We start from the raw sequence: 27520 nt of genomic DNA on the forward strand, positions 1-27520 counted from the left end.
GCTTTCTGGATAACTAAGTGAAAACTAAACAGTGAGCCCTGAAGGTGGGGTAGGAATTAACTAGACGAAGGGGTGAGCAACCTAGGCAGAGTGATCACTATATTAGTCTGTTCTCATGCTGCTAATAAGGACATTATCTGAGGCTGGGCAATTTATAAAGGAAAGAGGTTTAATTGACTCACAGTTCCACATGGCTGTGGAGACCTCACAATCATGGCAGCAGGTGAGTGAAGAGCAAAGTCACATCTTACATGGCAGGAAAGAAAGCACGTGTGCAGAGGATCTCCCCTTTATAAAACTATCAGATCTCCTGAGATTTATTCACTATCATGAGAACAGCATGAGAAAGGCCCATCATTCAATTACCTTCCACTGGGTCCCTCCCATGACATGTGGGAATTATGAGAGCTACAATTCAAGATGAAATTTGGGTGGGGACATGGCCAAACCATATCAAACTGTCTGTGCAAAGGCCCAGAGGAGAGAAAGCTCAGGGTGATGGGATCATAGAGGGCAGGGTTTGAGAGGGTGAGGATGAAGGGATAGCAGGCACTGAAAGGTGGCCAGAGCCTGAGCATAAAGGGCCTGGCACCTTGAGGGGCCTTTATCTTGAGGACAATAGACATTTCTGGCATGTGTCCCATGGAGGGTGGGGTACAATTCGTTTCCCAGCTACAAAACAATGCTTGGCTCTGGGTGGAGAATGGAAGGTGGGGGGCAGGGCCTTGAGTCAGGGGGACCAGCTAGGAGGTTGCTTCTCTTTCCTCCAGTCCTGTTTGCCACTGGCCTAGTCCAGGGAAGAGAAGCTGATGGCCTGGACTGGGCTAATGGCAGACAGGACCAGGGCAAAGTAGACAGATTTGAAAAATGTCTTGTTTCTTATTTGCATACTCCAATTTTTTATTGCAGAAATAGCAAAGAAGTCCTTAACAGGGCAAGTGCCCCCTCCATCTGTGATCTCACCTCCATGTCCAGCCTGTCCACTAGCTTCATTGATGGCCACCCCAAAGATTTACAAGCATAGACTTTAGTCTCTTGGTTCTAGGGTCAAGGCAAATGTAGTTGTAAAGTGAGTTGCCATGGCAACACAAAAAGAGCTTGGGTTTGGCCTGGCAGATTGGAGGTGATAGAGGCAAACATGCAGTGATGAGTGAAGGAGTTTGTGACTCTGACACAGAGCTGAGAAAATCAGAATTCTGTCCTATGTGCCCAGCCATATCACTCTGGTAGGCTGGGCAGTGAGGCCAGGCAGCCCTGGGAGGAGGCAGGTCTGAGTTCTGAGCTGGTGGGAGCCAGTAGCAGGGTCATGGTGACTAAGGTAACTGGAAGTCTTATGGCCCCATGGGGGATGTATATGGTGGCCTTGCCATCTGAGATCCAAAGGACAGAGAGGTGCTGCAGTTGTGGAGGGGTGGGCAGCAGGCAGATCCCAGGCAGATGGGCTTTGTCACCCAGGAGGGAGTTTTCTGGGAGGGGCTAGGGGGCTCATGAGGGATACCTCAGTGCTGCCCCTGAGAATGTCATGGTAACTCATTGTGCTCTCAGCTCTGTGAGGGCTTCTTTTTTTTTAAATTTTAGATTCAGGGGGTGCATGTGCAGGTTTGTTTCAAGTGTATGTTGCATGATGCTGAGGTTTGGGCTTCTGTTGATTCCATCGCCTAAATAGTAAGCATAGTACCCAGTAGGAGGCTTCTTTGCAGCCCTTGCTCCCCTCCCTTCCTCCCTGCTTTTGGAGCCCTTGATGTCTTTTGTTCCTATCTTTATGTTCATGTGTAGCCAATGTTTAGCTCCCACTTATAAGTGGGAACATGTGAGGTATTGTTTTCCATTTCTATGTTAATTGGCTTAGGATGATGGCCTCCAGCTATATCCATGTTGCTGCAAAACACATGATTTCATTATTTTTTATGGCTGAGTTGTACTCCATGGCATATATATACCACATTTGCTTTATCCAGTCCTCTGTTGATGGGCACCTAGGTTGATTCCACGTCTTTGCTATTATGAGTAGTGCTGCAATGAACACAGAGTGCAGGTCTTTTCGGTAGAACAATTTATTTTCCTTTGGGTAGATACCTGGTAATGGAATTGCTGGCTTGAACGGTAGCTATTTTTAATTTTTTTTTGCGAAATCTCCAAACTGCTTTCCACAGGGGCTGAACTAATTTACATTCACACCAATGGTGTATAAGTGTTTGTGAGGGCTTCGTATATCATCGGGAGCTTCAGTAGTAAACTTCCAGGATAGAATCCAGGGCAGCCTCTTCCCTGCCCCCTCCCTCCGTATCCACCTTGATTCTTATTCATGACTGCTCTGCTCCGGTGGTGCCTTCTGTGGTGGTGAGATTCCCGGACACTGCTGGAATTCTCCCTGTTGCATTATACTCTGCTTGTCTCCCTATTAATCATCGGACCCCTTGTAGGGCTTTGGTGACATCCTGGTGGGAAAGCATTAGACCGATGTTTCAAAGCCTGAGAAAAAGAAGCTAGAAAAGATCTCGGAAGCTCTTTCCACAGATAATCTGCCTTCGTCTTCATTTCTTTCTTTTGATATCTTAAGAATAGAAGGGCAGAACAATGAGTGGAATATCTAATTCTACTCATAGCCACCATTTGTTGAGTGTTTGCCATGTGCTGGGCATGGTGACAAGTACTTTATTTTCTATTTTCAACATAGCAGCTCATCACAACCATCCAACAAGGCAGGTACTATGTTATCACCATGGAGAAAATGGTGCCTACAGAGTTACATGAACTCATCCAAGGCTATTCAGAGAATAAGTGGCAGGAAATTAGCTAAGTCCAATGGCAGGTGTTCTTCCTCATCTTCATCTTGACCTGTCAGCAGCATTGGGCACTGCTGACTTCTCCTCTTCGAAGCACTTTACTTGGCTTTGGGACACCTCCTGTCTTGCTGGTGGCTTCTTTTCAGACTCTTTTTATTTTTGGAGATAGGGTCTTACTCTGTCACCCAGCCTGGAGCATATGGTGCAATCATAGCTCACTGCAGCCTCAAACATTTTTGTAGAGATGGGGTCTTACTATGTCGCCCAGGCTGATCTCAAACTCCTGGCCTCAAGTGATCCTCCCACCTTGGCCTCCCAAAGTGCTGGGATTATAGGTGTGAGCCACCGTGCCTGGCCTTTCCATTTCAGACTCTTTTTAGTTCCTTCTCCTCTTCCCAACTTCCAGCCATTGAAGGCTCAGTTCCTGTTCTCATCTCCCCGTGTGCTTACTCCCTTGGTGACTTTGTCTAGTGTCATGGCTTTAAGTAGCATCTCTACACTGACCACTTCCATATTTTATCAGTTGTCAATTTTATCCAACTGACTATTTGACACCTCCATTTAGGTATCTAAAGGGACCCCAAAGTTAACATGTCCAAACTCAAATTCCTCATCTTCCATTCCAAACCAGCATCTCCTGCAACTTCCTGATTTCAATAAATCGCAACTCCATCTTTTTATTGCATAGGCCCCAAAATCTTGGATTCTTCCTTGACTCCTTTTCTCATCCTCCACATCCCATCATCCAGGTTTAGATTCCAACCACTTTCCCATCTTTTCCACTTGCCTGGCCTGGGCCATGCCCATTTCATGGCTAGACGCTGCACAAACTTCCCAGCTTTCCTGTCTTCCTCCCATGTCAATTTTCAACACAGTAGCCTGAGTGACTTTTAAAAATATGTAACTCAGATGACATTATTTCTCTGCCCAATAGCTTCCAATGGGCCCATCTCAGGGAACAGCTGAAGCCTTTGTGATGGTTTTCAAAGCCCAGCATGACTCAGCCCCAGCACCTCTCACTGCTCTCCCAGCTCCCTCTGCTCCAGCCACCAGGGCCTCTTGCTGTTCCTCGGAGGTGCCAAGCACTTTCCCACCTCCGGGCTTTTGCTCTTGCTGTTCCCTCCACCTGGAATGTTCTTCCCCCAAAGCAGTACACCGTTGTTTACTGCATAAAGGCACCTATTTGGGGGGTTAGTTGGGGCTCGAATGCAGATTTCATTCTTACTGCATGGTGCTTCCACAGGGGTTTGTCCACTCTCAAAAGGCTTCTTTTTGTAATTTGCACAGAGGCTTGCTATGGGCCACTGCTTGTCATGTGGTCCCCTAAACTCTGTGGGCCTCAGAGACATCTGGGGGTGCCCTGGAGAGTGAGTTAAGTCAGGAGGTGGGTCTGGGAAGGTGGCCTTGACGGTGAGGAAGGTGTCAGGGTCCTGCCTTAAACTGCCTCTAGAGGTTTTCCTAGTGTCCTTCTGAAGCTCTTACTGACTACAAGAGGGTGTTGAATGAATAGGGGCTTAGCACAGCTTCCTGGGTCAGGCGAGCAGCTTTCATAGAGCTTCAGAGCTGTTTCCACATTCCTGAGACTCTAAGAGATCTCTTGGCAGGACTTTACATGGGGCCTGGCAGGAGATAAGTTCTTGATCTCTGTTTCTGCTGGATCCTACCTCTGTCCAAACCTCTGAGTCTCAGGATACCCTTGGGTGCCAGGCACAGGGGTGACACTATGAGGTTAAGGGTGTGGACACTCGAGCCAGATTGCTGGGTTCAAATCCCAGCTCACCGAGCTACTAGTTGTGTGGCCTAACCTTTCTGTACCTTATTTTCCTGTCTATAAAATGTCAATAATAATAGTACAATTAAATTAGTTAATATGTATGTGAGATTAAAAGAAACTGGGGCCAGAAGATCTAGCAGTTGAATTCACCTCCTAGGGAATCACAAAAGTACATAGTGGGGGACCCTGCGGCTTGCTGGCATGGTTGGGCACAAGGTGAAGGTAGGAAAAACTCACTGAGCTGGCAGGGACCCCTCTATACGGAGACCCCATTCCTGTAGCTCTGAGGTGCCTGGGTGATGGGGGAAGTCCTGTTGGGGAGGAGGCCTGCAGGGTTTGAGGCTGCAGCCTGCACATGAACTGGGCAGCAGTGAGCACCCATCTGGGGCAGTGGTGGTTCCAGGAAGGGAGCAGCTCTCACAGTGGTCCTCTCTTTGGCTGATTTTGCATTTGAATCACAAGCAGGATAAAGCTGGAGGCAGAAGGAAGCTGCCGAGGTAACCTTGCAGGCAGTGGGAGGCTTGGGCAGAGGCAAAGAGGAAGCTAGTCCTAAGTGTGTGTTGTATCTGCTGGGCTGGCGCTTGCCTCATTTGGAGCTGAGAGCCTTTTTAAGAGAAGACAGGCTTGGTTTTGAGATGGAATGCCATATCTCATATACTCATCAGTAGCCGTTTAAAAACAATTTGAAGCTTCCCTGGGTCAGAGACTGATGTGATTTTCAATGGGCTGACATCAAAGCAGCTCCCCTGAGCATAATGGGATGTCAGTTCCCCACGATTATCTTAGGAAGAGTTGGTCGCCAGCCTGGAGCCCTTAGCCTCCAAGTTCTGGTTCATCTGCTGTATTGTGAAAAAGAAATTTGAGGGAAGGGGAGAGGAAGGAGGAACCTGCCTGGGGCCTTTGCATGGGTCTTGCAAAGGCAAGGGGGACAGGTGGGGGTTACTATAGGTCTTTACATGGCACAGACCAGTAAAAAAATCAAACAAACCGTGACTAACAGGAGGGAGCTGATACCTTTTGTCAAGCAAGAATGTTAAAAAAGAAAAGAAACAACCTGCTCCCCACCTTAAAAGAACAGAAAGAACAGCAGCAGCAGCAACAGCAAAACCACTGTTACTATTACCAATTCATGAAAGAAGGGATATTTTAACATGAAAAAGGACTATTCCCAGGAAGGGAATATTCTTGGAATAAAGGACAATTTTCCCAAGAAAGGAAGGTTGGCAACCTTGCACAGGCACACACACACACACACACACACACACACACACACACACACACACCTGAATTATCCTTGTTTTTATTTTTCATTTTGTTTAAGTCTGATGAAAACTTTCCCATAAATAGGCCTGCTAGATAGGTTGGCTTAGGGGACAAATGACTCTGGGGCTCACCAAGTGTGGGGTATGAAGAGAGGACAGTGGAGGGCTTAGATGGAAGAAATGGCTGAGAGATGGTCTGCCCTACTCCAGGGGCTGGTAGAGTAGGGGAATCTTCTAAAAGCAGGCCAGGCCGATTCTTTTAATGCAACACATTTTAGATTCAGGAAAGAATGGGAGGAAGAGGGAGTAATAACAGACTCTCTGAAGGTCAATTACTCTGCTTTCCAGTGGACTTTTCTTCCATTTCCCCCTCTTCCTTCATATAGCCCTCACTGTTCGCTGAGCCAATGACCACTGCCCCCTCCATAAAGGTGGAATGAATTTTCCCTTCAGAAAGAAGCTCTGTCCAACTCCAAGGCCTAGACATAACTTCATCAGGCTCAAGCAGAGTTCAGCTGGGAAGCCCAAGTCTAGAACTCCCAGGATCCAGTGAAAGTGAAGCACGTCTGTAAGTTTACTTCGGCTGGTGGATCACTCCCTGGGGCCCCACCTGATAGGCTATTAACAGCTTCTCCAGGAGACACAGTTTTTAGCAGCATCACCTTCAGAGACTTTTCTCATAGGTTCAGCTTTTTTATTTGTTGTTTGAAGCTGCTGACTTACATCGTATTTGTCTGCTCTTACCGTGAGTTCTGGCCATCTCTCAAGTGGAAAAATGCCTGGCAAAACATCGATTTCCTCTGAACGGAGATTCTGAATCGTCCATGAAATAAAAGCTTGTTCCCCGAAAGAAGTTTAATAGAGCCACAGCACCAAGGTCACATGTGAGCCACTTGGACTTTTGGTGGTACCAGTGACAGAACACCTCAATATTGGGATACACTGCATTAGTCTGTGCCAGGGCACATGTGTGGCTATGCCTGTGTGTGTTTACACACACATTCACATGCACACACACTTGCCGAGCCAGGGGTGGGGAGGCAGACTTCTGGGAAAAAGGAAGGGGAGTTTTAAAAGGACAGCTACTCTCTTCTTCACTCTTCTGTGGAATGAACTCTGGGCTAGAGTGAGGAAAGTTGAGTCTGATCCCAGGTCTGCCTTCTAAGTTGCTGGGACCTTGGGAAAGTCGCTTCATTTCTTTGAACTTCATCTGTAAAATGGATACACAGACACTGTATCAGTCAAGATTTGAAACAGAAATATCTCAAAGTATTTTGAACAGAAAGGAATTTTATACGGAGAATGAAATCTTTACAAAATTCACTGGAAGAGCCAGAAGAATGAAGTTGAAGGCCACCAGGTCAGAAAACTGCTGCCATGGTGGTAGCCTCCACTGTCATCATCTCACCCTTGAAGCTGGTGACAAGACCACGGGCCCTGGAATCCAGCCACCACCAACATTGATTGTCCAACTGCACCTCTGCAGAGAGATGATGGCGTCCTTTGGGTCCCAGTCCCCAAATCTGGCACAAATGCAGCTAATGAGCAGAACCTGAGTTGAGCTATAAGAAGCTCTGGGAAGTGTCATTTTTAGCTTTGCCAGCTCTGGAGACGGAAGGGTGAAATTGAAATTGAGAATCAACCTTGGCATTTGACATAGTTTTTTTGCTCTGGAGTTCCATGATTCTGCTGGAGAGAGTAGACTTGGGGAGTTTCAGCAGAAATATCAGCTTTTTCAGGTTTTCATTGGTCTTGCCGCACTTCACCCAGCCTCCTGTGTGTGGTTCATAGCCCAAGGGGTGAGGTTCCCTGCATGCTGGAGAAGTGGGGTTTTGAGGCTCCTTGAGGTCTACTTTAGACGTCCACTCTGTGTGGGGGTGGGAGAGCCATGAAGGAATCTGCCACTTGCCTTCTTTTTGGAAAGTTCCTCCCACCTCAACTCTCAACTTTGTATAAACTTGGAAAATAGAATTGGAAGGACAGAGAAAAATGAAGTTTAGGAGGAAACCAAGAGTTCTTCTCTGGAATCACATGGCCAAGGTCTTGGCTTCGTAATCTAAGCACAGGTACCCTTCCTCACCAGGGAGGAACCCGAGCAGAGGGTGGCAGGCTGTGAGTTCAGTGGGGTTTCTATCAGGGAGCTGGAATAGAGGGTGCCAGCTCCATCACCCCTGCTCTGCCCTTCCTTCCCAACAAGGGCAACTTGAGCTAATGAGCAGAATGGAAGCTGGGAGGCTGGGTGCTAGTGTGGGGTATGAGGAGTGGGGGACAGGAAGGAGGAATAGAATTTTAACCATTATTCAATCAGACACATTCCCCATGCTGGTATCACTCCTCCAAATTGGCAGTAATTGGTGCCCCCCCACCATTCCTGCCAATTGAGCAGCAGGGAGGAAAGATGGCATGGGGAGAGGAGCTGCCTCCCCTCTAGAGCCTGGATTCTAGATCCAAACTGGGCAAGCAGGGGAGGGCAGCGAGAATGGCGCGTGGCGAGGAGGGCTCTGGTGGGGACCTGAGGACACCCAAAGGGGTCCAGTCTCTTTCCCCTAAGGAGTCCCTAAGGTGCCTCCTTAGGACTTTGTCTTATGGAGACTTTCTGAGAAAGGCCAGGAAACAGGCTTGTTTGTCTGAGAGGCAGCATCATTCAGAGGTAAGCAGGCAGTTAAAAACTTGAGCCCCTGGTTAATATCGCATCTGGCTGCGACCCTGGACCTGGTCTTCTTGGAGCAGGGTTGCTACTTGGGGGTAGCACGGCTGATTATCAATATGGGATGCTGCCGTTGAGAAGGGGAAGGCATGGAGAGACCAACCCTCTTGCCAGAGGAGGAACTGTATGGGTTAAGAGAAGAGTCCACAGATCCTTCCGGGTGCAAATGCCAGAAGCAAGAAGGGGGCCACCTCAGTAGAAGACGCTCCGGTTGAGTAGGCGAAGGAACTGGTTGTATCTGGGCTCCATCATTTCACCTCTCTGTGCAAGTAGATTCCTCACCCGTGATGGGATGGTGAGCCCACTCTGCGGAGGGCCCTCTTGGCCTTGATGGTCTATGATCGCAGGTCTGCAGAGCACCTGTCTCCTCCTGTTTCCCACAGGACGTGGGTTCCTGCTCCCGCTGGCCTGCTCTATTCCTCAGGAAGGTGGAGGAGTGGTCTCTTGAGTGCCAAAAAGACCCCCTTTGGCTGTTTGAGAGGGCTCGGCTGTGCACGGAAAACACTCTCCCACGTTGTTATTCAGTGGGAAGAAAGAAGAGGAAGAAAAGCAAAGGGAGAAGGTATTGTTTGGGTACAATCTGTGTTTGCAATTTTCCACATCTGTTCTTTTTATGAACGCTCCAAAAACAAGACAACAGCAGCGGCTGATTCAATATGCGCCATGCAGGAAAACAATAAGGAAAAAAATAAGGGTTTTTAATAAGCACTTGAAAAGGCTGTAATTAAATCTCGGGCTCTGTTTGGAAAACAAGAATCTCATTTAGTGCCTTTGCCCCGGCGCTCCCTAATATCTGCACCCGTGTTTTCTGCTGGGCAATTACTGTGTCCTCCGCGGCTTGATTAACAAATACAGGTGCGGGACGCGCTCAGGAGGGAGATCCCAGGACGGAAGGAGGGGCGCCTGCGGGGGTGGGGCGGGGGCTGCAGAAGACTTGGCTCTCACCCCAACAGCTGTCGCGGGGACCTGTGGGAGGTGGGGAAGGAAGAGTCGCAGGGTGGGGGAAGGAGGAGTGAGGGCAGACGCAGGCCCCCTGCCTCTCCTGCCTGCATTTCCTCAAGTCTCATTCCATGAAGGAGCCAAGGGGTTATGAGAACACAGAGGGCCCCTCTGGCCTAGGACTCAGGGACTTTAGAAGAGATGACCAGATGGCCGGGCACGGTGGCTTATGCCTGTAATCCCAGCACTTTGGGAGGCCGAGGCGGGTGGATCACTTCAGGTCAGGAGTTCGAGACCAGCCTGGCCAACATGGTGAAACCCCGTCTCTACGGAAAAAAATACAAAAATTAGCCAGGCGTGGTGGTGGGCACCTGTATTCTCAGCTACTTGGGAGGCTGAGGCAGGAGAATCGCTTGAACCTGGGAGGGGGAGGTTGCAGTGAGTCGAGATTGCACCACTGCACTACCGCTTGGGCAACAGGGTGAGACCATGTCTCAAAAGAAAAAACAAACAAACAAACAACAACAATTAAAAAAAGAGAGAGAGATGACCAGAGGAAGAAGGGACATGTCAGCAAGAGAATGGGAGCCCTGAATCAGTGGGGGTTGTGTGTCCACAGCGATTTTAAAAAACATTTTAAATTTTAATTTTTAGAGACAGGGTCTTGCTATGTTGCCCAGGTTGGGGTGCAGTGGCCCAATCATGGCTCACTGTAGCCTTGACCTCCTGGGTTCAAGTGATCCTCCCACCTCAGCCTCTGGAGTAGCAGGGACTACAGGCATGTGCCACCACTCCTGGCCAATTTTTTAATTTTTTTGTAGAGACAGGGTCTTACCATGTTGCTCAGGCTGGTCTCCAACTCCCAAAGTGCCGGGATTACAGGTGTGAGCTACTGTGCCCAGCCTGAAAAACATTTTTCCAGCCTGGGTAACATGGTGAGATGTCATCTTTACAAAAAATGAGAAAAATTAACTAGGTATGGTGGCATGCACCTGTGTTCCCAGCTACTTGGGAGACTGAGGTGGGAGGATTGAGCCCAGAAGGTCGAGGCCGCAGTGAGTTGTGATTGCGCCCCTGCACTCCAGCCTGAGTGACAGAAACAGACCTTATCTCACTCCTTGGTTGATCAGAGAGATCAACCAATGAGTGGATAAGGAAAATGTGGTATATATACACCATAGAGTACTACTCAACCATAAAACGAGATGAAATAATGACCTTTGCAGCAACTTGGATGGAGTTGGAGGCCATTATTCTAAGTGAAGTAATTCAGGAATGGAAAAGTAAATGTCATATATTCTCACTTATAAGTGGGAGCTAAGCCTTGAGGATGCAGAGGCATAAGAATAATATAATGGACTTTAGTGACTCGCAGGGAAGGATGGGAGGAAGCGAGGGATAAAAGACCATATATTGGGTACAGTGTACACTGCTCGGGTGATGGGTGCACCAAAATCTCAGAAATCACCACCAAAGAACTTATCTATGTAACAAAAAACCACCTGTACCCCAAAAATTATTGAAGTAAAAATTGACACATAGTCATTGCATATATTTATGGGGTGCATAGTAATATTTGGATACATATAATGTGTAATGATCAAATCAGGGTAATTAGCATATCCATCATCTTAAACATTGATAATTTCTCTGCGTTGGGCACACTCAAAAGTCTCACCTCTACGTGAAACTATCCAATAAATTATTGTTTACTATGGTCCCTCTACAGTGGTATGGAACACTAGAACTTATTCCTCCCATCTAGCGGTCATTTTGTATCCTATAACCAACCTCTTCCTATCCACCCCTCCTCCTCACCCTTCTTAGTGTCTGGTAAGCTCTCTTCTACTCTCTGCTATGAGAGCAACTTTTTTTTTTAGCTTTCACATGAGTGAGTACATGGAGTATTTATCTTTCTCTGCCTGGTTTATTTCACCAACAATGTACTCCAGGCTCATCCATGTTGCTGCAAATGACAAGATTTCATGGTTTTTTGATAGCTGAATAATATTCTATTTGTGGATATATACCATATTTTCTTTATCCATTAATCTGCTGATGGACACTTAGGCTGATTCCATATCTTGGCTATTGTGACTAGAGTGGCAGTAAACATAGGGCTGTAGATAGCTCTTTGGTCTACTGATTTTCTTTCCTTTGGATATGTATTGGTAGTGGGGTTGCTGGATCTTATGGTAGTTCTGTTTCAGCTTTTTGAGGAACCTCCATACTGTTTTCCATAATGGTTGTACAAATTTACGTTTGTACCAATAGTATGTAAGAATTCCTTTTCTCTGCAAACAGGGATATTTCTTTGCAGGAAATTAGCCAATTTGTATAGTATGTGCTTGTCCTTGCCAAGTTGTATTGAGTGGGTTTGAACTTCTACAGTTCAAAACAGCTGCCTTGACCACAGTCCTCTACCTGTCCCATAGAAATACCATGCCTTCCCCCATGGTATTGGTGCACTTTTTTTTTTTTTTTTTTTTTACTGAATAGTCACTAGGGGTCAGGCACCATACTAAGGACTCTTTCTACTCTGTCACTGAATCCCCTCAACACAGTCAGAGGATAGGTGCTGCTGTTACTAGCTCTGTTTTCTGGATGGGGAAGCTGAGGAACAGAGGTTAAGTCTTGTGTCCAAGAATCACTAGCTAGCAGGAGATGGGGCTCTTGAACCCAGGCTGTCTGGTTCCAGGGGGTTTGTTGTTCACCCTGCCTACTATGCTTGCTTATCAGAGACACTTTCACTGCTCTCTTTCTGCCTCTTGCTCTGGGTGCCAGATCTCAGGCATTTTAACAGAGTGCCTGCTGGGATTGGGGAGAGGGGGAACCTTGGCCACGTTTGGGCTGGAGGAGGGGCCGAGCTTCTCCTGGGGCCCTGTGTCCCAGGGATGTGGTGGTGGGACTTGCACTGAGAGGCGATGCATCAGTGGGGAGCAGGGTCTGCAGTCTTGCATAAAGCTACCAAGACTTAAAGCGTTTTCCAGAGGCTTTTCCAAATCTTAATGCAGTATCCAAATATTATATACTATAATGTTATAATATACTGTAACATTGATTGAGTGCTTTGTCCAGAAGTACAGCTCAGGTAGGCAGTGCCTAGAGAGCTGAAGAAATCTGTTGACTTTGATATCTTGTCCTTATTTATGGGCTCTTTTTTCAACTCTCTGAAGCAGAGCCTGAGTTCTTTGGAAACATTTGGCCTTTCCTTTCCATCTTTCTGTGACCTTCAGTAAAGCATCCTCCCTCCCTGAGTCTCAAGGACAGATGGATTTCCTTGCTAGAGATTGTGTCCAATTCCATGGTGCTGCCTTATGGCTTTCCAATCCCCTACTCCTGTCACGGCTGCATCTCAGTTCTAGCCAGAAGCTGGCTCTGCCCCATCCTTCCTCAGATCCTCCCACAATGCTGAGGGTATGACTCCCTGTGCCAGCTGGAAGTCACCCTATTTGGTGTGTGTGCTCATGGTAACTCTGTGCCCAGTGCCAGGCTCCTGGAGAAGAGCTGAGATTCTAGAGCAGCCAGGTCCCTCCGCATTCCTTGGCATAGCTCCTCTCACCTCCTGAAACGAAGGGAAGGAAAGCTCTTGATGCTGCTCACTGCTGCCTCCTCTGAAGCTCTTGAGGCTGCTGTTGCCTGTTGCTGCTGTGGCTTTGAGGAAACAGCTTTTGAGGAGTTGTTGCCTGTGTCAACTCAACAAAGAGAGAGAAAGAGAAAGAATAAGAGTGAGAGGGAGTGGGGTGAGCAAGTGAGCATCACTGAATAGGGAAGCCAATTAATATTCTTGGAACAAACTCTCTGAGCGCTATCTGCTGTCATCAGCGAGTCAATGCAAATGCTGAAAACCCAGATAAAGATGGGAGCAGCAGCTCATTCCTTTAATGCCAGGACATTCTGCTTGGTGTTGTCTTGAGAAGGTGACACAGTTAACTATTACCCTTTAGTAGTAATCACAAACTGTAGAAAGTACCTGAGTATGTCATTAATAACACCACCTGGCATGCATATTGCATTCTCTTCTGGGAGCTCTGATGGTAGAGAAGGCATGGTTTCATGTACTGTTGCCGACAAACTTGGAGCTGCCATTCCCGCCCTATTTTCCAGATTCACATACAGAGGCTGGGGAGATCATAGTATGTCATTGGCTAAAGCAGGTTTCTTAATCCCAAGCCATTGCTTCTTCATTGAAATTTCTTAACTATACAGGATCTTGAATTGAGGCCTCTTGGTTTCATGACAGTGGCTAGAGGTGATGAACTAAAATCAGAAATGATTCCACTTGTAGTATTAGTACCTTTTGGGAAGCAAAGTTTAAAAGCATGCTTAAAGGACATCAAAATAATCCAAAGAAACACAGTATGTCCCCAGGACCCTCTGGGGGAAGCTGTACTTCCACACAGTCCTTTTAGTCCTTCCTGGGGAAGTGGGGGAGCTCTATCAGCCATTTAGGTGCCAGACCTTGGATAGATTCAGGTCCTCACTGTGGATTTTACTGTCTCTAGAATATGGCTCAACAACCTTTTTGCTGCTGAGTAATGCAAACAAGTGTGTATCTTATTTGGATGACTTGGGTAGACCTCACAATTAGCAGGAAAGAAAAGGACAACAGAGACAAACATCAGGACTATATTGGATGAGGCCTGAGCTGGCTGACCTCTAAGTTCCTTTCACACAGAGTTTCTGTGCATCTGTGATTCTCTACATAGCTGAGTAGGAAGGAAGAAAGAGATAAATTTGAAAGCGATGTACGTGTTGAGATGTGGGATGAGGTTGGTACCAATCTCCCAGAGTGACCAGGCCTCTCCCTCCCACCCACCTGTCACCCACACTGAGTGTACCCTAGTTCTCTGAGGATGAGATTCAAGTCTGACCTAAGGGCCAAGGCCAGATAATTTGCCAATTTCTAACTCTGCAGGCCTCTCTGCTACACCAAGCAGCAGCTCCTCTCTTCTTTTGCCCCAATCCATGAAGCTTTTCAGCTGCTCTTCCCAACCTTCCCAAAGCTTTTTGTTGTTGTTTGACCATTGTATGGATAAGAGGATACCCAAGTCACCCCCTCTTCCCAACCAAACTACCAGGAAGTCCAGCCACTATCAGAGAGTCCAGGACATGGAAGGTCTCACAAAGTTTTGCTGGAGTGATTTGAATTGCTGTGCCTCAACAGGGCAATGCATTTATGCTTCCAAAACTCAGCGTGGGTTGGGCGTGGTGGCTCATTCCTATAATCCCAGCACTTTGGGAGGCTGAGGCCAGTGGATCACTTGAGGTCAGGAGTTTGAGATCAGCCTGGCCAACATGGTGAAATCCCATCTCTACCAAAAATATAAAAAATTAGCCAGGTGTGGTAGCGGGTGCCTGTAATCTCAGCTACTCAGGAGGCTGAGGCAGGAAAATGGCTTGAACTTGGGAGGCAGAGGTTGTGGTGAGGTGAGATCGTGCCATTGCACTCCAGCCTAGGTGACAGAGTGAGACTCTGTCTCAAACAACAACAACAACAATAACCAAAACTCATCCTGTACAAAATTTGTTTGGGCAGGATGTTAAAATGCCCATTCCTGGGCCCAGCCCCAGAGATCCTGATTCAGCAGGTCTGGGGTGGATCTCAGGGATTTGGCATTTTTAACAAGTTCTCTGGTTGGTGCTGTACAAATTGCAGTGTGTCATTCTTTTGTGTGACCTGGAGCCTGTGACTTTTGGATCGTGGAGGTTCTCCTTTGACTTCCTTATTAGCGCATAGTGACCTGGTTTGTGACTCTGTCTTCCTGTTTCTCACAGGACTCACTTTTATGGAATTGAGCTTGGTTTTAAAGGCCTTCTTGTAGCAGAACCAGAGTTTCCTATCTCTCATTTATTCCTTAACCTGAATTGTCCTGAGTGTTCTTATTTCACCTGCAAGCCTCAGTGTTGGGAAAAAAGTAGCTGTTCAGGTGGGCTTTGCCAGCACAAATCTGGAATTTTCTGTCCCCCAGTGGGGCCCTTCTTCATTGGCACAGTCGTGGTGCAGGAGGTTTTCATGTGACCTCATCCTGGGATTGGGCTCATCTCCTCCCTCTATCCTGACTCTAAGGCAAGGACTTCATCAGCAGATTCCACTGGGGACTTTGGCCACTTTGGAAGCAAACTCTTTCTGCAAGAGATTCAGAATGATCCCTGCCCTGTGTCGTACACCTTGCTAACCTCCTGGCTGAGGGAAGAGCATGAGTCTGAGCATGAGAGGAGGAGCATTGGGAGGAGAAGAAGCTGAGATGAACTCTGATGTATTAGAACACTGGCGGCATGGCCTTCTCAGTGCTGAGTGTGCCTAGCTTTCACCAAGACCCCATGTCAAAGGCCTGAAGCCAGGTAGACCCATGGGAGTAGGATCCTTCTGGGATGTACATTGGACCAGGGAAGATTTAGAGCTTTGCCAACCTTCAGCAGTCTCCACAGGGTCCCAGGCTGGGCTCTGGGGAGGGGTGGAGGAGATTGAAAATGGTTATCCAAGGGCTCTCTTCAAGGTATGGGGAACTTCTCTCAAGCTGCGTTTTGAACACTTCATTAGCTTATGGACTGTTCTGGTGGAATAGATTGAAAGGTTGGTTCTCAATTCATTATTTTCTGCTCTTCTACTTGCTTGCATTTTATAGGTGGGCCACATTTTTTAAATATCTCAGTTTGCTCCTGTATAAAATAGAGAAAATAATCCCTGAATAATCATTTTGATAATAATAATAACACTGCATTCATCCGGTGTTTTTGAATACCTGTTACATGCCAGCTACTGTTTAATGGCACCAGGGATACAAGTGAGCATAACATAATTCATGCCTTCATGGAGCTTACATTCTAAAAGAGGATAGAGAAAACACAAACATAAAAATAATATTTAGTACATCAGAAAGTAATACATTTTAGGAAAAAAAAGCAGAAATAGGAGGTAGGGAGTGGTGGAGAGAGAGGTACCATAGGGTATAATCAGGGAAAGTCTCACCGATAGTTAGAAGAAAGTGAGGGAGCAAGCCACATGGCTATTTTGGAGAAAGCTTCTAAGCATAGGAAATAGCAAATGCAAAGACTTTGAGGCAGGAGTATCTTCAAGCAACAGCAAGGTGACCAGTGTGGCCAGATGATAGCACTGATCATGACAATAATAACAGCAAAGCCAGTGAGATAGGTACTATTTTTATCTTCATTTTGCAGGTGACTTGCCTAAGGTTATACAGCTACCATGTAGTTGAGCTTAGAGAAGACAGCTTGACTACAGGTCTTGCTCTCTTAGTCATTAAAAGGAAGGAGGTGGGATGGAATTTCCAGTATTTGTCAAATGCAGCCAGCTTCTTAGAGAGGGAGGGATCTATGCACGTATGTAGTGGAGGGGAGGGGTGCTTTCCCTTCTCTTCTCCTACCAGTTAATCAGAGAATATGTTAGTACAACACAGTCAATTTTTATGGATACCCAGATGCAGTAGCCCTGCATGGACCCAGAGGGAAGAAGCTTCAGAAACAAGAGAAAGAAATAGGAACCCTGTGGCTGACTACTGAGAGAATGATTATATTTTCTGCTGCCCCTTCTGGGTTTCGCTCCCTTCTGCTGCCTTAGGCGCTGGCCGTGGTGCTGAATGCTGATGTGCTGAATGCAGGGTGAACTCGTCTGTGCAAGGTGATTCTCGCTAGTGCAGCAGTCAGTATGGGGGGTGTCTGTATGTCTGATGCAGGATATTGGTATGGACAGGTGATGAGAGCTGAGAGGAAGAAGGTGTGGCAGAAGTGAGACTGACTTGCCCATTTCTCGTTCTAAGATTGGTTTACTGTGCACTAAGCATAATGGTTTCAGTGGTTCAGCCCTGGCGTGATGCTGGTGAGGTCACTGTGCCGGGACAGCAGCTGGAAATGCCCATCAGTGGAGTAGTGTCCATTGCTCACAGCAGCAAAGCTGCATTTTCTGTGATCCCAGGCCATTCACATTTCCACATTTGTGCTTTGATTGTTTTATTTCTCTACGCAGGAATGTTTAAAATCTGCCTTAAATCACCTTTGATTTCATGGAGCTACATTAGCTATCTGTTTTAAAATGCATGTATTATATGCGTAGCTTATTTCACACAATCTAAGAGTTAATCCTATTTTCTTGTCTAATCAACGTTTTCTTGAGATCACAGAAATTATTCTCCATTTCTTTTGTAATTCTCACTGCTGCACAGTTGTGGGTATGGGACAGATTTGCAAATATCTCAGATCCTTTTGGGCCTTGGTGCTTTTCAAAAGCTTCTTGTATCCTCTTCTGGATCTCTTTTTCATCAGAGTCATAACAGTCTTTTTAGGGCTAAAATCTCATTTATTAAGCCGGTTGATTTTTTGAGACAACAAATAGCCATGTATATGTTGAGCATTATAGAGGAGGGGTGGGGATATGTGGCTGAATGACGAGGAGGCAAGGGTGAATAAGATCAAAGGGACAATATTTATGCCCCTTAGCAGGAAGGGCAACTATGTTACATTTTGTGGATTAATTATAAAAATTATACATTGCTTTGGCTTCTCCCCAACTGCTGCCCCAGACAGCAGCCTGTTGGGTTATTGGTCTTCTGTGGATGCATAGTTTGAGTGCTTGAGTTATTGGCATTTAGCCATATCTTTTTTTGAAGGAGATATTACCTCATTGTTCTAGTTCTTTGGCCTGGATATTTGGATAGAGTCAGTAAACATGATCCTGCCTTGGGGGAATCCAGGTTCCTACTCTCCTGGAGTCAGACAGAAAGGAACAGAATGAAAGAAGAGCTTTTGATCAAGAATGACCCTTCTTCATCAACTCTGTCCATGTGGTGACCCAGGTAAATGCTGCCAATACCTTTCTCCATGACCTTTCTTAGAGACTTGGCAGGTGCTTTTGTAACTTGGACAACAACAATGTATTAAGTAACAGAACTTTTTCTCAGCTCTAGGAGAAACTTGCAGATGTTTGATGACTGTGGGGATATCACAGAAAAAGCATTAAACTTTCCAGCATGCCTGGGCCCAATATTAATCATCTGTGAGCCAGGAATCTTGGTGAGCAGGAAGGAGAAAATGAGGTGTGTGTGTATGTGTGTGTGTGTGTGTGTGTGTGTATGGAGGGGTGGGGGATGGAGGGTAGTGACAGGCTGAAAGATAGCACTCCAGGAGCTAGGCCAAATGAACAGTACAGGAGGTGAAGGAAGGAATGGTGAGAAGATAGTCAAGTGGAAAGAAAAGCAGATGAATTGGGGAGGAAAGTGAGAGACATTAAAGAAGGTATATGGAAAAATGAAGTGGGGGCAGAAGATGCAAGATGGATGTGAGAATTATTTGAAAAGAAAAATGGTATTGAAAAGTGCAATGTCATTACAGGTAGGCACACAGAGGTATTGGAGAGGAGATGGCATTAAAGAGGGAGAAGAAAAACAAAGATGAGCAAGAAGGACATTGAGATAGATTGAGAACAGACAGGCAGAGAAAAACACACACAAAGAGGAAATGAATATTCTAGGGTCATAAGAAACCAGGGACTAGAGATCTTGTGACATCAACAGAAGGCAGAGGCTGCAAGACAAAAGGCAACTTAAGCCATTTTCTGGTCTGTTAAGTCACCCACGGCAGCACAATGTGCTGGGAACTGATGTCTGCCTGTGATCATTGTTTACTTAGAAAGCTGGCTGACATGAGATGAAATTAACACAATAGGATGGAAAATTGCTAATAAAACAAAAATCCCTGCTGTAAGATTTTCATAGCCTAATTATTCAGCACGTTACTCACTAATGGCATGAGACATTACCATGCTAATGTGTAGTCTGCATATGTCAGAGGAGGAAGGATGGGAAGGACACTTATTCTCTGCAAATGGAGAAATTACCTACTCCCAGATGGAGGACTGTTGGGATTAGTGGGATACTGGTGGCCAGGAAAGAGGGGTAGACTTCTCTAGGCCTGGGCAGGAATCAGAGCCCTAGGGTTTTTTCCTCTGTACTAATAAAGCACCATGGGCTCTTCCAATCCAAGCTGCTCCCTGCATTCACCATGTGTCCCTCCCATTTGAGAACCACATTACTGACATGAATAAGATTTGAGCACAAATAATAAGAAGGAAAAGCTGTCTCCAAGTGCACTTGATAACTGCGGAAGCCTGACTTTGTTTACACTTTTACTTGGCATCCTCTGATCATTATCTGATTCAAATCTTATGGAGTTAATTTATTCTCGTGGCTTGTATTTAAATCTGTTCTGTTATGTTAAGAGGTATTCTAATTGTCCTTGACAAAGTAAAAAGATCCCAGAGTCAGGGACTGTATATTCTACTTTCTTAGAAGGTCTTTATTCTGTCCATTTATGCATCCAGAGATACAGATATTCATTCAATACTGGCTGAATGACTATCCCTGGACCACGTGATAGAATGCAAAGAAAAACAGAAACCATTATTTTCCTCAAGATAACCACAGGCTCTAGTGGGGCATGAGGTTGGTATGCAAATTACTAAGGGAGGTGTTCAACCAGGGAGACACTGGAAGAGCGTGCACAGGCAAGTCCCATCTTCATGGAGGAAGGTAGCAGGGCTATAGCTCTGGAGGAGCAGTTCTATCGTCTTCAGCCTTAGACAATCCTGGAACCATAAACTGTTTCTAAAATGGGCAGTCTGATGATGGAAGGGCTGCCTGAATGTGGGTATGTACGTGCTTGCACATGCTTGTGTGCTTACTTGATTCTGTCCCATTGCTGTGGTTGGCTCTGGTAGTTGTAGCTCTCCTCTCCTTCTCCCTGGTAACAGAAACATCTTTTTCCAACAAGAAGTCTATTCCATGTTGATGATATGGGACCAAGCTACAGTGACCATGCAATCAGTTCAAGGAGGCCTATGTGACCTGGGGTTGATCCACTAGAATCCTCAGCATTCTTCCAGGACTTTGCTGGGACCAGTGGCAGAGGTATTCTTTTTGTCTCTGTGCTTCTGTCTCTGTCTCTCTCTTCCTGAAAGAGCTAACTTTCTGAAAGTTTGGGATAGATTTAACTCCCTGTATTAGTCCATTTTCATACTGCTCTCAAGAAATACCTGAGACTGGATAATTTATAAAGAAAAAGAGGTTTAGTGGACTTGCAGTTTCACATGGCTGGGAGGGCCTCCCAATCATGGTGGAAGGTGAAGGAAGAACAGAAACACGTTTTACATGGCAGCAGGCAAGAGAGCATGTGCAGGGGAACTGCTCTTTATAAAACCATCAGATCCTGTGAGACATATTCACTATCATGAAATGAGCATGAGGAAAACCTGCCTGCATGATTCAATTACCTCCCACCAGGTCCCTCCCATGACCCATGAGGATTATGGGAGCTACAATTCAAGATGAGATTTGGGTGGGGACAGAGCCAAACCATATCACTCCCTAAGCCAATTTTTTAGCATGTGGGAGAAAATTGCCTGAGAATAAAATCAACTCAGAAAAGCGAGAGAGAGAGAGAGAGAGTGATCTAATGATATTGTTCAAATTAATTCCTTAATTCTGAATCTGGACAGGAATTCTTGGTTATACAGACCAGATCATTCTCTTTCTGCTTAAGCTAGTTTGAGTTAAATTTGTCACATGCAAATCAAGTAGTCCTAGTAACACTTTTTCTTCCACCCATCTCAGCTTTTGAATGCTCAAGGCATTCTTGGCCACTGTGAACAGAACGAGACTTTATAATTCTTTACAATGAATGTGTCCTTTGTAGCCTGCCATCTGCCTTTGTGGTGGCAGGTGAAGAGACAGGTCAAGCCCCTTGCTGAGCAACACTCAACGGAGTGAAAGCTGGTACAGAGGTCCTTGATCTGCTTACCTACAAAGGCTTTTTGAAGCATGCTTTTCCCAATGTTTTTTCTGTTTCTCTTTGGATTTTTCCCTCCTGTAAATTGATACTGAGGGTATGAAGCCAAGGAAGAACTTCATAAAAGCACTAGGTTTTTCAGGAGGGATTTCGGAGTGAAGAAACAATTAAGCAGGTGGAGCTTGCTCGAGATATATCAATGACACTAGCAGGGATCAGTGGGCTTGGAGGGCCTTTGCCTCTGAGCAGCCAGAATGTTTTTCTGTGTACTGGCACAAAAGTGTCCTGTGCACAAGTGTCCTGGTGATGATGTTGGACCAGGAGAAGGAACTAGGAAGCAAGGGGTGGTAGTCATTAGGACTAATGACTAGAATTTGGATTTTTCTTTTTCTGGGCACATGATAAAATTGCATTCCCACCACTTTTAAAGCTAGATGTGGCTGGATGACTTACTCTTAATGAAATGTGAGCAGAAGCAATGTGCCTCCTCTGGTGCATCATATTTAAGAACCATTGAACGATTTCTCCACTCTTTCATGAAGACTGGTGATATTCAAGATGAGATTTTCATCAACCAGGCTGCCCCCGAATAAGTCTGTACCAGTTTCCTGAATAAGGAAAAAGCAGCCAATTTTGGCATGAACATGAAGTGTGATCAAGAAATAAACCATTGTTATGTTAAACCATTAAGTTTTTTAAAAAAATTAATGAACTTTATTTTTAGCACAGTTTTAGATTTACAGAAGGGCCAGGCACAGCGGCTCATGCCTATAATTCCAGTGCTTTGGGAGGCTGAGGTGGGAGGATCCCTTGAGGCCAGGGGTTTAAGACCAGCCTGGGCAAAATAGTGAGACCCATCTGTACAAAAAATAAAAAGAAAATTAACTGGGTGTGGTGGCATGTGCCTGTAGTCCTAGCTATTCAGGAGGGTGAGGCAGGAAGATTGCTTGAGACCAGGAGTTTGAGTTATAGTGAGTTATGCTCATGCTGCTTCATTTGCACTCTAACACGAATAACAGTGTGATTTTGTTTTAAAAAAAAGATTTACAGAAGAATTGAGCAGATAGTTCAGCGTTTCCACGTAACTCCCCTACCGACATATTCCCTATTAACATCATACATTAGTGTAGTATATTTGTCACAATTAATGAACCAATACTGACATATTATTATTAACTAGAGTTCATAGTTTACACAGAGGTTCACTCTTTGCATTGTACAATTCTGTGAGTCTCAACAAATGCATGTCATATACCCATAATTACAGTATACAGAATCCTATTGCTCCTCTAAAAATCTTCTGTGCTTCACCTGCTAATCCCTCCCCTACCCAGAACCCCTGGCAACCACTGACTTTTTAATGTCTATATAGTATTTCATTTTCCAGAATGTCATATAGTTGGAATCATATAGTACGTGTCCCCTTCAGACTGGCTTCACTTAGCAATACACATTTAAATTTCTTTTATATCTTTTCATGGATTGATAGGACTTTCTTCCTGTCATTGAATAATATTCATTGTATAGAATATGGTTTGCTTATCCACTCGCCTATTGAGTTACATCTTTGTTGCTTCCAGTTTTTGCAATTATGAATAAAGCTTCTATAAACGTTTGTAGGTTTTATGTGGGCATAAGTTTTCAAGTCAGTTGGGTAAATACCTAAGAGTGTGATTGTTGGATTGTATGGCAACACTATGTTTAAGCCTTGTAAGAAACCACCAGATTATCTTTCAAAGTGGCCACACCATTTTGCATTGCCACTGAATAATATTCTTGCCAATATTTGGTATTGTCAGGTTTTTTTTCCATTAGAATAGGTTTTTAGTGGTATCTTGTTGTTTTAACTTGCACTTCTCTAATGACATATGATGTTGAGCATCTATTCATATACTTGTTTGCCATCTGTGTATCTTTTTTGGTGGGATATCTGTTCAGGTTTTTTGCCAGTTTTTAAAATGAGTTGTTTATTTTCTTATTATTGAGTTTTAAGGATTTTATTCCCCTTTTGGCTACAAGGCCTTTATCAGATATGTGTTTTGGGAATATATTTTTCCAGTCTGTGGCTTGTCTTTTCATTCTCTTAAAAGTATCTTTTGCAGAGCAGAAGTTTTAAATTTTAATAAAATCTAAGTTGCCAATATTTTTTCTTTTCTGTATTGCTCTTTTTTTTTTTAAATCTGAAAACTCATCTCCAAACCCAAGGTCACCTAGATTTTCTTCTACATTATGTTCTAGAAGTTTTATAGTTTTGCATTCAGGTCTATGATCCACTTTGAGTTAATTTTTTGTGAAAAGTAGAAGGAAAGTCTGTGTCTAGATTATTCTTTTCCTAAGGATGTCCAATGTTTTGGTACCATTTATTTAAAAACCTACGATATCTTTTTTTTTTTTTTTTGAGACAGATTCTCAGTCTGTCACCCAGGCTGGAGTGCAGTGGTGTGGTGTCGGCTCACTGCAGCCTCTGCCTCCTAGGCTCAAGTGATTCTCTCAAATCAGCCTCCTGAGTAGCTGGGACTACAGGTGTGTACTACCATGCTTGGCTAATTAAAAAACCTTGTAGATACACGGTCTCACTATATTGCCCAGGCTGGTCTCAAACTCCTGGGCTCAAGCCATCCTCCTACCTCAGCCTCCCAAAGTGCTGGGATTATAGGTGTGAGCCATCACGCTTGGTCTGAAAATCTACTATTTCCTCATTGAGTCTCGTTTGCTCCTTTGTCAAAGATTGGTGGTCTGTATTATGTAGGTCTGTTTTGGACTCTTTTATGTCCCACTGATTTATTTGTCTATTCTTCCTCCAATATCATGCTGTCTTGATTACTGTACCTTTATTAGCAGTGTTAAAGTCAGGTAATATCAGCCTTTTGACTTTGTGCTTCTTCTTCAGTATTGTGTTGATTATTTTGTCTTTTGCCTTTCCATATAAACTTTAAATCTTTTTTTGATCTTCACAAAATAACTTGTTAGGATTTTGATTAAGACTGCATTCAATCTATAGATCAGTTGGAAAAAATTGACATCTTAACAATATTGGGTCTTCCTATCTATGAACATGGAGCACATTTCCATTTATTTAGATATTTGATTTTTTTATCAGACTTGTATTGTTTTCCCCAGATAGATTCTGTATTTATTTTGTTAGATTAGAACCTAAGTATTTCAATTTTTTGGTGCTGACATAAATGATGAAGTTTTAATTTTACAATCCATTTTTTTCCTTGCGGGTATATAGGAAAGCAATTAAATTTTGTATATTAGCCTTGTATCGACAATCTTGCTGTAACTGCTTGTTGATTTCAAGACTTTTTTGTGTGTGTTTTGGTCAGTTCTTTGGAATTTTCAACATCAACAATCGTCACATTTGCAAACAAGACAGTTTTATTTCTTCCTTCCTTATCTGTTTAATTTTTTTGTTCTTATCTTACTGTCTTAGCTAGGACTTCTAATATGACGCTGAATAGGATGGTGAGAGGAAACCTCCTTTTCTAGTTTCTGATTTTCAGGGGAAACCATTTAGTTTCATCATTAAATATAATATTAGCTGTAGGGGTTGGCAAGCTTTCTTTTTTTTTTTTTCCATTTCACTGATTTTTTATTAGAGCAAGTGTATGTTCTGTAACGTATTTCACTAGCAAACGTGAAAGAGGAAGTCTCTCTCTCTCTCTCTCTCCCCGTGGGCCGCTCCCAGGGTCTGGTCACAATATGCCACCACAGTGGGGGCAAATCACCTTCCTTTCCGGCAGGTGGCGTTTCCTCCTGCAGCTGCTTAACTTCTCGTTTCCAGCTTTCCCTCGGCAGTTTCTTCCACTGTTTTCTCTTGGCAAAGTAATCAGGATACATTGCCTTCTCAGAAGGATGCCAGTCATCTAAGCACCATTCTGGGACCTTGTAGCACTCATGTGTCACATAGGAGGTACCCCTAGGAGAGTCAGGGAAGATGTATGGCTGTGCATGCTGATGGTACCAGAATTCTTCCTCAGCCTCCTTCAGCAGCGGGTGGCCTTCATCATATCCTTTTCGTTCGTATGTTCTTCAGACCGGGCTCTCATCAAACAAGCAAAGTATTGGTATTTGTCCCTGTGGATGCACTACAACTCGAGGTGGCACAGCACCCACTTTTAAAGCCTCAACACCTTCTGCTGATGGGTCAGGTAGGCTGCCGGCGCGGAGAACACCATGACTGCGTTGACCTTCAGCGGCCTCGGGGGTAGCCAGGCGACTTTCTTTATTAAGGTGAGGAAGTTTCTTTCTATTCCTAGTCCACTGATTTTTTCCTTAAATCATGAATGGGTGTTTGATCTTGTCAAATGTTTTTTCTGCATCTATTGATATGATTATATATTTTTGTTCTTTAGCCTGTTGAGGTGATGGATTGCATGAAGTGATTTTTGTTTATTTATTTATTTTTTGAGACTAAGTCTCACTCTGTCGCCCAAGCTGGAGTGCAGTGGTGCAATCTCGGCTCACTGCAACTTCTGCCCCCCAGGTTCAAGCGATTCTCCTGCCTCAGCCTCCCGAATAGCTGGGATTAAAGGCACACACCACCACGCCCGGCTAATTTTTGTATTTTAGTAGAGACGGAGTTTCACCATGTTGGCCAGGCTGATTTTGAACTCCTGACCTCAAGCAATCTGCCCGCCTCAGCCTTCCAAAGTGCTGGGATTACAGGCGTGAGCTCTCATGCCCGGCCTGAAGTAATTTTTGAATGTTGAGCCAGCCTTGCATACCTGGAATAAATCTCATTTGTCGTGGTGTATAATTCTTTTTCTACTTTGTTGGATTTGATTTACCAATATTTGGCTGAGAATTTTTACATCTGTGTTCATGAAAAATATTGGCCTGTAGTTTTTCTTTCTTGTAATGCCTTTCACTGGTTTGTTTTGATATTAGGACAATGCTGACCTCATAGAATGAGTTAGAAAATGTTCTGTGTGCTTCTATTTTCTGAAAGAGATCATAGAGAATTGGTATAATTTCTCCCTTAAATGTTTGGTAGAATTCACTAGTAAAACCATCTGGACCTGGTATTTTCTTTTTTTGGAAGGTTGTTAATTATTGAGTCAGTTTCTTTAATAGATATAGGTTTATTCATATTCTATGTCTCTTCGTGTGAGTTTTGGTAATTTATTCCCATCAAGAGATTGGTCTATTTCATATATTTTATGAAATTTGTAGGCATAGAGTTGTTTATATTCCTTTATTATACCTTTAATGTTCATGGGATCAGTAGAAATAGCTCCTCTTTAATTTCTAATATTAGTAATTCGCAGTTTAACTAGAGGTTTATCAATTTTGCTCATCTTTCGAAAAAAATTAGCTTTTGATTATACTTTTTTTTTTAACTAAAAAGTAAACTTTAATGTCGAAAATGCAAACCTAGGGAGGACAGAAAAGATCACATACAAGGTTGTCACTTCACACTTGGAAAGTTGCACAGCGGCCGGGCAGAGGCGCTCCTCACTTCCCAGACGGGGTGGCGGCTGGGCAGAGACGCTCCTCACTTCCCAGATGGTGGGCAGCCGGGCAGAGGCGCTCCTCACTTCCCAGACGGGGCGGCGGCTGGGCAGAGACACTCCTCACTTCCCAGATGGTGGGCAGCCGGGCAGAGGCGCTCCTCACTTCCCAGACAGGGCGGAAGCCAGGCAGAGGCACTCCTCACTTCCCAGACAGTGGGCAGCTGGGCAGAGGCACTCCTGATTATACTTTTAAACTAGCCTTTATTATGCTTGTAATGATCATGAGGTCAGTAGAAGTAGCTCCTCTTTTATTTCCAATATTAGTAATTTGTAACTTGACTAGAGGTTTATCAATTTTACTGATCTTGTGAGAAAACTAGCTTTTGATTTTGTTGATTTTTCTCTATTGATTTCTTGTTTCGACTTCCATTGATTTCTGCTCTAATATTATTATTTTGTATTATGCTTCTTTGGGTTTATGTTTCTATTTTTTCCTTAATTTCCTAAGGTAGAAGCTTAAATGATTGATTTTAGATCTTTTTTCTTTCTTTTTTTTTGTACATACTTTTTATTTGTTGAATAAATGAATATTTGTCAATACGTACATAACCACATAGAGCGAGCATTAGATTTAGAGAGCAAAATATTTGGGTTCTAATATGCAAAGCCACTTACCAGCTATGAGGGCTTCGGCAAAGAACTGAATCTGAGCTCAGCTTCCTCAACCGTAAAACTAGGTTATTCGGACCTATGTGGCCAACACACAGGCTTATTGCAAGGTTCAAATGCAGAAA

The 27520-nt window shown here is 44.5% G+C and overlaps 1 pseudogene; it reads right to left on the reverse strand.

Moving 5' to 3' along the window:
* Positions 1-17046: 17046 nt before the first annotated feature.
* On the reverse strand, positions 17047-25469 carry LOC100588693 (annotated as a pseudogene).
* Between the last annotated feature and the right edge of the window lie 2051 nt (positions 25470-27520).

The sequence above is a fragment of the Nomascus leucogenys genome, chromosome 13 (genome assembly GCF_006542625.1).
Source record: "Nomascus leucogenys isolate Asia chromosome 13, Asia_NLE_v1, whole genome shotgun sequence".
In the NCBI taxonomy this organism is placed as follows: Eukaryota; Metazoa; Chordata; class Mammalia; order Primates; family Hylobatidae; genus Nomascus; species Nomascus leucogenys.